Genomic DNA, 14,872 nt, shown 5'->3' with positions numbered 1-14,872 from the left:
TATTTTGTATCACCTGTATGTGAGGTAATTAATATGAACAAGCAACCCATTTTCCACAGATGGCATTGCTTTAGACATTCAACAAAGCAGAATCCTTTTAGACCCTTTCAGATGCTAAGAAACATATAATGACGTCCAGCATTGCTTAACTGGTGTCACTTAACAGGCTTAGAATGTGTAGAGAGGCATTGTGAATATAAGATGCTTTTTGTATTATCCAGATATCCCTGTAAGTCATGATACACTCAACTAAGTAGTATATAAATTTGGATACTTAACCACTCAATCGTACCTTCCTTATCTTCAAAACAGATACTGACTCTCCCTTACATGGTTTAAAAAAATATATTTGCATTGATTTTTTAGAGAAAGGGAGAGGGATGGAGAGAGAGAGAGAAAGAAACATTGATGTGAGAGTGAAATATCAATCAGCTGCCTCCTGCATGCCCCCTACCAGGGATGAAGCCCACAACCCAGGCATGTGCCCTGACCAGGAATCCAACCAGCAACCCTTCAGTGCACAGGACGGCACCCAACCAACTAAGCCACACCAGCCAGGGCTCCCTCACATGATTTTTATGAATATCAAATAATATCACAAACATCTGATACATAAATACATTATACATAATAGCATAATCATAGTTTTGATTAGTATTATTAATAATCCCACTCTAATAATTTATATTGATGAATGTCTCATACTATCGTAAATATCTTGCAAATAAGGGAATATTGTCTATTTTTTATAACACCATAGTACCTACCACGGTGTTGGAGACACTACTGGGATATCCAACACTCATGTTCACTCCTAAATTCCACTTCCTTTAAGAGAAACATCAAGATACAAGTAGATGATATTATATGGAGGTTCATATTACTTGGGTTCCCAGTACACTTATCATAAAAATGAATATGGACTTTACTACTCAGTTTCTAGCCCTTAAAATTCTAATATGAAACTAACTAAAGCAGAAAAATAAATTAACAGAAAGAAAAATTTCCCTTGACTCAGCACCTAGTTTCGTGAGCAGTCTACCTTTCCTAACTCTTCTAAAAACCTCTCATTTTGACTCCTAGCTTGGCATTACATCAGTAGAGATTAGAACAAACATTTCTCTAAGGTTTTAGAAAATGAATCAAAAACAAACATAAAATGATTAAAATTTAATACCAGGGTTTTAGCAAAATAGCTTAAAATTGCAATAGTTAGAGGTGGTTGGTGTGGATGATGTGTCACCTGTCCTGAGTTTCAGAAAGGCACCACAGTATATAATGGATCCAAGGTTCTAATCCAACTTTCACCACTGTCAGGTAACTCAAAATGTACCCATAAAGTGTGATTTGTTTGAAATATGTTTCTAGCTCTCCTTCCCCTAAACTTCCCCTATTTTTCATACCCAGGAGAAATCACAAACGTCCATAAAATTTTCCCTGATTCTATAGCTAGTCAACTTTGTACTGTTTATTCTATCACTAATCAAATATTCATTGTGTGTTTATTATATGTATACCTACCATTGTTCTAGGTTCTAGTTATTCAGTTGTAAAAAGACAAACAAGGTAAATACTCTCACAGACCATCCAGTCTGTGTAAAGATAGCCGCCACGCAATGTAACAAAATAAATATAATTCCCCATATCCAAAAGACAATTTAAGAAAACAAAAACAGAGTAATGAGGTAGAGAGGGCTTTCAAATAATAAAAGAACATTGAATGAATTTGATGTACAATGGAAAGGTATTTGGAATGGTTTAGTAGAAGAGTTATATAATTTAAGTATTGAGAAGGCCACTCTGGTTACTCCTTGAAGAATGAATGTTATATGAAAAGTAGAAGCAGGGAAACAAATCAGGATAATTATACAGTAACATGGGTAGAAGTGATTTAATTAGGACATTTAGAGAAATCTATATATATATATATATATGAAGAGCCAGGGGCCATCACATCCAAAACAACCAAACGGATGACCGAACAGGCTGCATGGGGCGACCAGGCCAGCAGGAGGGTTAGTGAGGGATGACCAAACAACTGAGTAGCAGACTGCATGGGGTGGCCAGGCCAGCAGGAGGGTTAGTGAGGGGCGACAAGGCCGGCAGGGGGCACAGTTGGTGGCAACCCGGCCTGCAGGGGGGGCAGTGAGGGGTGACCAGGCCAGCCGAGGGGGACAGTGAGGGGCAACCAGGCTGGCAGGGGGGGCCGTGAGGAGCAACCAAGCTGGTGGGGGGCAGTTGGGGGCAACCAGGCCAGCAGGGGGGCCAGTTGGGGGTAACCAGGTTGGCAGGGAGGGCAGTTAGTGGTGACCAGGCCAGCAGAGGGGGGCTTGAGGAGCAACCAGGCTGGCGGAGTGGGGGGCAGTTGGGGGCAACCAGGCTGGCAGGGGGGGGACAGTTGAGGGCAACAAAGCCAGCAGGGGGGGGGGAAGTTGGAGGCGACCAGGCCAGCAGGGGGGGCAGATGGGGGCAACTAGGCTGCAGGTGGGCCATTGAGGGGCAACCAGGCCAGCAGAGGGGGGCAGTTGGGAGTGACCAGGCCAGCAGGGGGGACAGTAAGGGGCAACCAGGCTGGCAAGGGGGGGAAGTTAGGGGCAATCAGGCAGGCAGGTAGGTGAGCAGTTAGGAGCCAGCAGTCCTGGATTGTAAGAGGGATGTCCAACATCCCCCGAGGGGTCCCAGATTGGAGAGGGTATAGGCTGGGAAGAGGAGACCCCTCCCCCCATGCATGAATTTTGTGCACCGGCCTCTATTCTGTTAAATAAGAGTTGAATATATACAATTATCATTTATAAATATATAAATATATGAATAGATAAAAATGGGTTTATGTAGTTTATGTAAAAATCAACAATTTGGAAAAAATGTATGTAAGATATAATATTTTTTAAATTATCATATTTCCCTTTTTTCCTGAATTATTTTCTTCACCAAAATTTTTAATGATTGTGAGACTACAGTTTTCTTTTTCTCAGAGCATACTTAATAAATTACAACACAGAAAAACACTTTTAGGGCCAAAAAAAAAAAAAAAAAAAGAACCCTTACTGAAAGGTTCTGAAAGTTACTACCTCCTCAATCTTCTTGAGTTCATTCAAAATGTGCAAATCAACATTAATCCACATATTTTTAGGATTTTTCTCTAACTTGACACTAGAAAGTGAATTGTAAGTATGGCTTTATCTAAAATTATGATGTCATCAAAATGTCACTTATTGTACTAATTTAGCACATTTTTTGAGAAAAAGTCATAATACCAAAAAACAAACAAAATTAAGAAAAAAATTAAAAGAGCTATTTGTCTGGGGGGAAAAAAAGATTTAACTTTTCAAGAGCCGTTAAATTAAAATAATGGTCAATATTTTGCAGGCTCTGCTTATAACTGATGACTTGGATGTGGTTTGGGATAAGGAATGTGAAGAAATAGTGGAACTGAGGGTACTTCTTAGTTTACTGACCTTAAAAGATAGATAAATGTTGGTACCATTAAATGAGAAGGATGGAAATAGGGAAGAAGCAGGTTGGGACAGGAACAAATGAGGAGTAGTTAAGAGCTTAGTCTTAAATATACTCATTTTGCTATCTCTGTGAGAGATTCCATTGGAGACCATGAGTAGGCAATTGCCTTATAGTTCCAGTGCTAAGAAAAAGATTTGGTGTTGAGATCTAATTGGAATATAGATAGTATTTCAACTCATGGCACAAAGTAAGATCACCTAGGAATAAACAGAAGACAAGAGCTGAGATTGGAAAGGTAGAAATCAGAAGACTGAGTGCAGGACATTCCAACATTTAGAGAGAGTTGGATGATGAGAAAGAGTGAGTAAAGGAAACAGAGAAGGAACATCCAGTGAGTTTGGAGAAAAACTGGGAAAAATGAAATATACCAGAAGTTAAATGAACAGACAGGCTCAAGGGGCAAAGAGTGTTCATTTGCATTAAATGCAGCTCAAATAATCTATAATAATTAATGCATAATATGCTAATTAGGTCGGACAAAGCAGGGGCTGGGAGGGAAGCTCCAGGCCCAGGTGCCGGAGGGAAGCCGGTGCAGGCAGCTGGGGGAAGGAAGGCCTACTCTTGCACGAATATTGTGCATCAGGCCTCTGGTGGATAATATAAAGACATATAAATAGCCATGGGACTTGAGAAAGCGAAACCATTAAGACTCTGAAATAACATATTCTGTACTATTTCTATGGCATTGTATTTATACATATAAATTTATATTTAAATTGCTGTGTTTGTGAAACTACGAAATTTTCAATGGCTAAAGAGCACATTGATTCTTTGTGTCCCTGATAATTTCTAGCACAACACAGTCTACTTAGTTGCTCAAAATTATTTATGGAGTTGAATTGAACTGGGCTGATGCCACAAAAAAGAGAAAAATCAATTTTAAAATCCACAATTGTACTTATTGTGTGTTTCTGACAAGACCAATATTTTAAAATAAGTTATTCAGCCTATTCTTTGGCATCTTGTAAGTACTCCCTCTCATCAGATGAGCTTCCCTACCATATCAGAGGAGGAGAAAAAAAATGAAGCATGTATTCCCTCAACTTCCTCTCCTTATTTCATCTTATCTATATCCAATTCATCTGCATATACACTCACTCGAGTGCTCTTCCTTCTGTTTCAGGTCAATTTATCTACTTGAGCTAGTGATTTACACCCATCTGTCTGAGTGTCCTCTGAGACCTTGTTGGGTTTCTGAATATTTTTCTTCATATTATTTATTTGTATTCCTTTTCTCCTCTCCTTCCTTTAAACATTTATATTACACTAGAGGCCCGGTGCACGAAATTCGTGCACTGGGGGAGGGTGTCCCTCAGCCCAACCTGCACAGTCTCCAATCTGGGATCCCTGTCGGGCCTAAAGAGGCAGTCAGACATCCCTTTCACAATCCGGGACTGCTGGCTCCCAAGGGCTCGCCTGCCTGCCTGATTGCCCTAACCACTCTGCCTGCCAGCCTGATCACCCTCTAACCCAGTGATGGGCAACCTTTAGAGCTTAGTGTGTCAAACTTCGCCAAAAAACTGAGCATAACTCGGGTAGTGTGTCACTTTGAGGAAAAAACTAACTCCAAGACTCTAGTCGCAAATGTTTTATCCTCAGGAGCAGCAAATGTTTCATCCTCGGCTGCCCCGTGTCATCAGAAATGGCTACGTGTGTCAGTGCTGACACGCGTGTCATAGGTTCGCCATCACTGCCCTAACCACTCCCCTGCCAGCCTGATCGACGCCTAACTGCTCCCCTGCCAGCCAGATCATCTCTAACTGTTCTCCCCTGACAGCCCGGTCACCCCCAAATGCCCTCCCCTGCATATTCTCTCTTTATTAGAAAGGGTTTTTTCTTTAACATATTGGACAGCTCTAACTGGTTTGGCTCAGTGGATGGAGTGTCGGCCTGCAGACTCAGGGTCCCGGGTTCGATTCTGGTCAAGGGCATGTACCTTGGTTGGGGGCACATACTGCAGAAGGCAGCTGATCGATGTTTCTCTCTCATAGATGTTTCTAGCCTCTATCCTTTTCCCTTCCTCTCTGTAAAAAATCAATAGAATTTATTTAAAAAAAACATATTGGACAGTGTACCTGCTGTGGTCTTGACAAAACAGTAAAAATGTAAACCCAAACTAAAAGAGTCATAAAATAAACTCCTTAAACAGGAATTTCATGAGACTTGGAAAGGTGATATCCTGTGGTTGTTTCTTCCTTTTTTTCTTCTCTTTCTTTTTCTTGATGTTTCATCTTTTGTCCTTTCTTACTTTTCTCCTTCTATTCCTTTTCTATCCTCTCTTTCTCTAAACTTTTCCTTTGGTAGAATCATCAGTACTTGACTCGCTCCCTGGGGGGCGCGGGTGCCTCCCAGCCAGACACCTAGGGCTGCCTCTGGGAGGGGTTGGCGGCGTGGGATTGAGGGCGCCTCCCATCCAGACACCCCAGGGTGCCTCTGGGAGGGGATGGCAGTGTGGGGTCCTGGGCGCCTCCTATCCAGACACCCCGTGTTGCCTCCAGGAGGGGATGGCAGTGTGGGGTCCTGGGCGCCTCCTATCCAGACACCCCGGGCTGCCTCTGGGAGGCGTTGGTGGCGTGGGGGCGCGGACGCCTCCCATCCGGACACCCCGGGCGGCCTCCGGGAGGGGTTGGCAGCGTGGTGGCGCGGACGCCTCCCAGCCGGACACCCCGGGCTGCCTCTGGGAGGCGTTGGAGGCGTGGGGTCGGGACGCCTCCCAGCCAGACACCCCGGGCTGCCTCCAGGAGGGGATGGCAGTGTGGGGTCCTGGGCGCCTCCTATCCAGACACCCCGGGCTGCCTCCGGGAGGGGTTGGCGGCGTGGGGGCGCGGACGCCTCCCAGCCGGACACCCCGGGCTGCCTCCGGGAGGGGTTGGTGGCGTGGGGGCGCGGACGCCTCCTAGCCGGACACCCCGGGCTGCCTCCGGGAGGGGTTGGCGGCTTGGGGGCGCTGACGCCTCCCAGCCGGACACCCCGGGCTGCCTTCGGGAGGGGTTGGCGGCTTGGGGGCGCGGATGCCTCCCAGCCGGACACCCCGGGCTGCCTCTGGGAGGCGTTGGAGGCGTGGGGTCGGGACGCCTCCCAGCCAGACACCCCGGGCTGCCTCCAGGAGGGGATGGCAGTGTGGGGTCCTGGGCGCCTCCCAGCCGGACACCCCGGGCGGCCTCCGGGAGGGGTTGGCGGCGTGGGGGCGCGGACGCCTCCCAGCCGGACACCCCGGGCGGCCTCCGGGAGGGGTTGGCGGCGTGAGGGGGGGGGGCGGAAGCCTCCCAGCCGGACACCCTGGGCTGCCTCCGGGAGGGGTTGGCGGCGTGGGGGCGCGGACACCTCCCAGCCGGACACCCCGGGCTGCCTCCGGGAGGGGAAGGCGGCATGGGGGTGTGGACGCCTCCCAGCTGGACACCCCGGGCGGCCTCCAGGAGGCGATGGCGGCGTGGGGGGCGGAAGCCTCCCAGCCGGACACCCCGGGCGGCCTCCGGGAGGCGATGGCGGCGTGGGGTACAGACGCCTCCCAGCCTGACACCGGGGGCTGCTTCTGGGAGGGGATGGTAGCATGGGGTCCCCGGCACCTCCCAGCCGGACACCCGGGCTGCCCGGCTCTCTGCGGCAGCCCTCCCTGGGACTGGGGAACTCCGGCGGGGCTGAGCGTACTGGTCGCCGACATCTTGTGGCTATGGGGGCCGCCATTTTTGTCACGGAGGTACGGTTAATTTGCATACTACTCTATTATTAGATAGGATCCCATTTTTTTGGCGACTGCCTATTTCAAGCTTTACACAAAGTGTATTTTACATATGCTAGCCCCAATTCCTTACTTCCTTTAACATCTCATTCTAAGGCTTGAACTTCACTGATGCTTTTGATCCTGTATTACACAGTTGAGAAAGTATATGTTCTCTTAACAAGAATGACAAATAGAACTTTATTTTTTTTTTAATCAAGCTCAACCCCAATCATCATAACAGAAATATCAAATAAAACTGTTGAGATACAGTTTTGTACAGATTGGCAAAACCTGAAAAGTGTGGCAACACAATCTGTTGGGAAAGCTAAGGAGCTTCCAGCAGCATCCTCATTATGTGCTGGGGGAAGTTCAAAAAGTTACAACTAACATGAAGAAGCGTTTGGCAATAACCATCAAAATTATTTTATCTCTTGGTTTTTAAATAAATAGTATTTCTGGAAATTCATTCCATAGATATATTTTCAAGTGTTCACAATTACATTAAAACATTCATGTATTAGCAAAAAAATTGAAAACACCCATGAAACTTTTAACAAGAGACTGAAATTATGCATGATATATCCACACAGTGGCGTACTGAACAGCTGTAAAAAATGAGAGAATTACATAGGGTTTTTTATTTTTAGTATGGAAATATTTCCAAGGTATTACTAAATGAAAAAAAGCAAAGTATGCATAGTATGTTACCTTTAAATTTAATAAATGAAGACATGTGTGTATGTAGAAAATACGAAGAGTTTAAACATGTGGTTGGCGCCCTGGCTGGGTGGCTCAGGTGGTTGGAGCCTCATCCTCTGCACCAAAAAGTTGCAGGTTCAGTTCAGGGTTGGGGTTGTACAGGAGGCAGCCAATCAATGTTTCTCTCTCACATCGATGTTTCTCTCCCCTTTTCCCTTCCTCTTTCTCTAAAATCAATGAAAACAGATCCTCAGATGAGGATTTAAAAATAATGCAGCTAGCTGCCTGTTTGGTTAAGTTGGGGATGAATGGTGGTATATAAAAATTAGAATGTGAGAAAATTTTTCTCTAAAAGTTTTATTATTTGTTTTATTTTTATTTCGAACGACCTCACTGTATCTATCACCTATTCCCAAACTAAAAATAAACAAAACATACATATAAAAATGACTTTCATAAAATGAAAAGAAAAAAAAAAAAAGATGATTGCAGCCTTTTTAAGAACCTCAAGGCATTTGGGGAGATGCGCTAGCACCTGATCTTCGAGGAATACCTCTCTCCAGTGACTGCAACCATTTCTATAAACTTCCCTGAAGCATTTGTCACCAACAGTGAGGTATATGGAAGAAGCAAATAAATCCTGATGCTAAATAACCCATTGAGAAGCAAAATGTGGATATCCAATTAGGTATTTTCCATGCTCAACAACCTTATTGTTATTTACAATCCTTAGTCATAATCTGTTCAGCAAGTCCACTCTATTAGGATCTCAAACTATGTTTCTGACCTTACCTCCTACCATTATCTATTCTTCTAGCTAACAAAACTAGACAACTAATTCTTCCTCAGAAATTTTCTGATATTTCTCCATGTTTTTGTGCCTTGACACATTCTTTTCCTGTCACTTGGAATGTTTCTCATCTCCCAAGTCTTAGCTTTGTCTGAAAACTACTCCAAATGTTTTCCCCAAAACTGTCCTAATTTTTCTGGTAGGATATGATCAAATGAAGCAACACCTGAAAAATTCTCTGGTTTACTGGCTGACATAACAAGAATACAAAAATGTTAGATGAATTTCTGAGCCCTGATAGAATATTTCTTGTATCTTTTTATGGTATGTAGAAATGTTTATTTGCACCATAATTATTAAAATAGTAATCATACTAGATTATAAGTTTTAGATGACAAATATTGTGGGGAGGGGTTCATACATGGAGTAGGTGGTTAAAAATATTTTTATTTCAGTTTAATTGAAACACTTGTTTCATTCAAACTTACCTGTAAACTGACACTGTATTTCATTCTGATGACAAAGTTTGGACAATTTGAGTAAGTAATGCTTCTAAATGTGACTACATGTGGCTGTGTTGTGGAGTTCTGTGCTTTTCCCTACAAGTAATGAAACCACCTTTCTTCTGGGGAAAGCATTTTCATTTCTGTTGTGTGGAAGCTCTTCTTTTCAGCTAAGAGAACATGTGTTGCAGGAGCAGGTGGCTCCTCAATGCATGAGTGGGCCTGTGATCTAGGCCTGGTCACTCAGGGTCACTCAGGGTGTCTGTGCATGAGTCAAAGATCTGTTCAGCTATGGTCATGTGATACAATTCAGTCCAAATAGATATCAATCCTTTGTTGTGTTAGAGGAAAGGCATTAATTTGCAACAGAGTTTGCTGAAAGGGTCGATGTAAACCTAAAGCTTTCTTGTCATTTAAGTGTGAGTTTCTGCAAGAAACTGCTTATAGAAAAAAGAAAATAAGAACAAATCTTGATATTTATGTGTGATCTCCTGGATTCAGCCATGCCTGACTTCGCTCTCCTTGGAAATTTTAATTATATAAATGATTGCCTATCTCTATTATGTCGGCTAATTTTAACTCATTTTTAACCCTTTATAAATGAAAGTTTACTATAAACTGAAATTTAGAATATTTATAAGTACATTTATTTATTTATTTTTAGCCCTCACTCTAGGGCATGCTTAGAGAGAGCAAGGGAAGGAGAGAGGGAGAGAGAAAGTTGTGGGGAGAGAAACATCGATGTAAGAGAAAAACATTGATTGGTTGCCCTCTGTATGCTCTCCAACCTGGGATGGAACCCGTAACCCAGGTATGTGTCCTGACTGGGAATAGAGGCAGGACACAAGTACATTTTAATGTCCAGCTATATAACAATTATTTTGTTATATATATGCTTCTGTTACTCAAGGGGTTAAATTTAGGATGATAAATGATGTTTAAAAAATATATAAATCAATTGATTATGTTAAATATTTTCCAAGTTTATGGGAATACCAAAACTATCTGAAGATATAATACATGTAATTTTCATCTACCATAAGAAATATGTAAGTCTTTTCAGGAATACCTTAGAGCAATGGGCACATCTCTTTGATGGACCCTTTATATAGGACAGTCTTAGGAATTCTGTGCTTAAATACCACATGCAGGACCAATGAGTAACAAAACACACTTTCTGCCATAAAATATATCTTCCCATTTGCCTCACTTGAGACGGAAGTCCTCAACATTTAGCTGTTCTGTGGATCCTGTCTGCTGGGAGACCATAGTAGAATTCTACTAGGAGGATGGCCTGGCTAAAAAATAGAGAAACAAATTGCTGTGACCTTTTCCTGTGAGCATGGACAACTTTTATCAGATGCTCTCAATGCTGAGAAATAGGATGAGTAGATTTTGAAGGACAATGGGAGTGGGATGGAATGAGCAAAGTGAGGCCTTTCCCTCTGGGTACCAAGGCTGGGGTATTCTAAATTAGGGATAGAGTAGGCCACTCCAGAACAGACCCTTAAAAAAGAAGAGGAGGAATATCAATGAAAGCATGTTTTCTTTCTGATTATTGCTGAGTGCTGGCCCCAAGTGGAAAAGAATGATATTCTTTTAATAAATCAGTTTTAAACTAGCTCTCCAAATGAGATCCTCTGCATTGCTATTATTTCACCAAAATGTGTTTCTTATTTATTCACTTAAAATGTATCAAGGTATAGTAACCTACAATAACTCAGTTGGAATTGCTTCTTAAGACTTGGTCTGTATATTCAAGAGATTATACATTACCTGTTTTACAAGCAATTCTGAGTGTGTTTTAGTTTACATGTCTATAAGCACTACTTGTTGTTCTTTATGCTTTAGAATGCTAAGCTATGTTTAATTAATTCTTAATTTACATATATCCCATAAAATGTTTTTATTTTAATTGTTTCTGCAAGAAACCATTGTTTTATAGAGAATTTGGCTTTTAAAGTATTACATAGTCTAAAAAACTATACTGGCCTTTTTTGTTCAGTACCAAACGCTTATATGGATATTCATTTTGTTCTAATGTGTAAGTACTACATATGTTTATTCATGCAATGTTCTTTTATAATAAAATGAAATAAACTAATAACATATCAACCCAAACTATCTGAATTACACAGCTTCTATAGATACAGAGGGTCAGAACCACAATATTGAAGGCAGATTTAAATAATGTTTTCCATTGTGAGGTAATGCAACAAATTAAAAAGCTAATCACTATATCAAAGCAAATGCATATTACCAAGGTCTTTTTACATTCTAACAATAAAAAATGTATTGAACACCAAGTCTTAATCTGTTTTTTTGTGATAATTTTAAGTGAACAAGTAGCAAGCTTCAGTATTGACAATTGAAAAGGTCTTAAAATGGAGTGTACTAGTATGCCTAATAATTTCCTGCTAACTTGACCATATTAAAAAAAAAGCACATTTATATATGTCTTTCAATAGAAGACAAGAAAAGAAAATTGTTGTCACTTATCAACCCTGTAACCATTTTTAATAACACAAAAATATAGGTGTTGTGGGGGTCATCACTTCCCCCATCCAACAGCACAATAAAAATAATATTAGAAAAGAGTGGATCATATCAGGGGCTTTTATTAAAATTCTTTCAAAAATCTACAGTCAGATTTATTTTAGGTATTTGTCTCTGAGATTAGCAACACTTTCATATTTTCTGTACATATGTTACAGCACACACAGACATTCTATAAAAGCAAGAAGTCATTATAAAAATTCTTGTCAATTTATGATTAAGAAAACCTTTTTTATTACTAGAGTTTTTATTTTGGAAAATCTCAAGGAAGGAAAATTATATAATTATATAAATAACAAAAGTATATCGCTAATTTGCCTCTTTCCCCAGAAGTAACCTTTGGTGAAGTCAGCTGTGACTTCTGTTTTAAACATACAGTTTTGCTTATGAAATAAACTTGCGCTCATTTCACTTATATCTTGAGTAAAATTTAGGAAAAAAAAATACATCCAAATGTCACAGTACTGAGCTTTCTATTGCATTTTAAACTTTGCTGCTTTTTAATAGCTATTTAATAAACTACTCATTTAATGACCTACACCTTTTCAAGGGTTTCTAGTGCTAACTTTATTACAGCACTTTACAGTATCTCTCACATTGCAATCCAGATGTTAATTCTTATTGTTAAAATGCCTTTTTTCTTTCATTTGCTGGACCTCAAATAGTACATATTTTTATAAAACCAGTTAAAAATGCAAAGTTTTGCATTTTCTCTAGAAGTTATTTTTAAAAGCACTTTCAAACTAAAAATATGCCTTATTTTGTCTTCAGTATTTTACTATGAAATCTGCGTAAAGGATCTGAGTATAATATCTCAATAAAGAAGTTGAGAATTTGACAGCTGCAAATATGAAAAGAATATTCTTGCCTGCAACCAAAGGAAACAAACTTATGTTTCAATCACAGGCGAAAACATCACATTTTTGTAGAAATGTTTATATGTTCACACCAAAGCTTAGGATAATCTGTCCAATGTTTTCCAGTTTAAATTTCATGTTCAATATAAAGTTAAAACTCACTTACCTTTTCTCCGTGATGACTTGTTTATTGAAACTGCCATCAACTTGTTACTGTTAATGACTCTTTCAGCAAAAACGGAAAACAGTGAAGTCACATGTCGTAAGAGTAGGCCTATGCTGGATGCTGTTTAATTTCAGAACTGAAGAAGAAAAAAAAAAAAAGGAGGGGGTGGGGGTGAGCACAAAAACTTTTAAATGAAACCACTTCCTGCGTAGTTACGGTTAACCACACACATCGCATCATTACTCGATTTGAAGACATTGCCTTGTATAGTCAACAATATCGCTATTTTTCAATACCATTTTCAATTTTCAAACACTACACATTTATACAGGTTATCACCAATTCTGATTTAATGGGGGAAATGTGTAGTTAAAAATTTGGCAGGGGGAGGAGCCGGCTGCTAAGCACTCAGGGAACTTCCTCTTTCTCTGGCTTCGAGCAAGGGCTTCAGACCTAAGCCTTTACTCCCCACAGTTGGCTTGAGCATTCTCACTTGCTGTCAGAAGCTCTGCCTATTGATTGAGAAGCCAAGAAGCCACTCGCAATTCACAGACCTGGGGAACCTGCCTCGCTCACGGGTGGACCCACAGAGGTGCTCCAGTTAATAAGGTCATGGGGTTGCACAGGTTGCATTAGAACTTCAGAGAACACAGCCCGGGCCACGCTGCCATCCGGGGCGGGGGAAGGAGGCCACTGCTCCAGCACAGGCTGCGCGTGGCACTGGCTCTGGCTGTGGCTCCCGCATTGGTGTGTCCTCTCTGGCAGCTTCCTAAGCAGTTCTGAAATCTGCTGAAGAGCGTTTGGTCAAGCTAGCTGAACGATTCTTTGTGTGGCCCGCCTTAAGAAGATGATCCAAAGGGCATCATTTCTGGCATGCTGCTCTGTGCCCACCTGCGTCAACCAATCCAAGACATATCTTTTGTTGTTGTTGTTGTTGTTGTTGTTTGGGGGGGAGGGTGGGCGTCGCAACAATAATGGTAGGGTATGCATCTTTATTGAACCATGGCGTTCAAGAAATAAGCTCCTGGATGTCCAGGCTTAGCTGGTTTGGTGAGATTCCCAAGACATTCACAAACGGAAAAGTTTCCCTTCCAAATATAGGAGGACATTAAATCACAATCTTTTGACACACAGATAAATTGGACTAGAATCTGTACAATAACACTCGGTGGTTTGGTATCTTTGGCACACATAAAGACAATCTTTAAAAATATATTTGGGCCCTAACTGGTTTGGCTCAGTGGATAGAGCGTCGGCCTGCGGAATGAAGGGTCCCAGGTTCGATTCCGGTCAAGGGCATGTACCTTGGTTGCGGGCACATCCCCAGTGGGGGTGTGCAGGAGGCGGCTGATGGATGTTTCTCTCTCAACGATGTTTCTAACTCTCTATCCCTCGCCCTTCCTCTCTGTAAAAAAATCAATAAAATATATTTAAAAAATATATATTTGGTAGGTGTGGCCCAAGTGAAGGATGACATTGTCCCTGCAAGCTAATCTCGTTTCGCTTGGCCTCTCCTTTCCAAAATCGTACTTCGGATTGACCCTGGAACTCACTGTCGACGCCGTTCCAGGATGCGCCTGTGCAAATGTTAGCGCTCTGAAGGTCTGCACTCAGTGTTCCTCTGACCCTGAGAAGAAAGGGGGCAGCGCAGGGCATTGGAAGTGAGCAAATCAGAATCCAGGCCTCAGTTCCGACGCTGATATTTATTTGACCTTGGCCAAGTCACTTAAATAACTGGGGTTCCAGTTATTAGGCCACAAAATGGAGCATACAAATAAAATACAAAAATACTACCTTTTGAAATAATATTTTTGGTTCCCAAATTTGGGAGCTTCCCAGGGAAAATGTGAAAGTGGCCTCCATGCTCAGAGCGAGGGCAAGGAGCGATGAAGGAAAGAGCGAGGCCACGTCCAGGTTGGTAGGCGGCGGTTTTTACTAAAGCGGGAGAACTTACACACGAGGCTTATCTTGGGGGGCAAAGGACAAGTTTATCTCTGCACCTGCGTTCTAGAACCTTAAAAGTTTCTGTGTAGAGGCCTTACCTGGGTTCAGTCCTGTATT

General features: G+C 41.9%; 1 protein-coding gene across 2 annotated transcripts in view; it reads right to left on the bottom strand.

Moving 5' to 3' along the window:
- The window catches only part of ARHGAP15 (Rho GTPase activating protein 15), a 648,004-nt gene extending 635,143 nt beyond the window's left edge, over nt 1-12,861 (bottom strand). Inside the window, exon 1 of one of the 2 annotated variants that reach the window (XM_008143494.3) lies at nt 12,812-12,861. The gene's annotated coding sequence lies outside the window, so the exon portion shown is untranslated. Of the gene's footprint in view, nt 1-5,455; nt 5,487-12,811 lie in introns of those variants that run through there. The other variant, XM_054722880.1, reaches the window with a different exon arrangement.
- Between the last annotated feature and the right edge of the window lie 2,011 nt (nt 12,862-14,872).

Source organism: Eptesicus fuscus, chromosome 11 (genome assembly GCF_027574615.1).
Source record: "Eptesicus fuscus isolate TK198812 chromosome 11, DD_ASM_mEF_20220401, whole genome shotgun sequence".
Taxonomy (NCBI): domain Eukaryota; kingdom Metazoa; phylum Chordata; class Mammalia; order Chiroptera; family Vespertilionidae; genus Eptesicus; species Eptesicus fuscus.
This window is presented reverse-complemented; position numbering and strand designations above follow the sequence as displayed.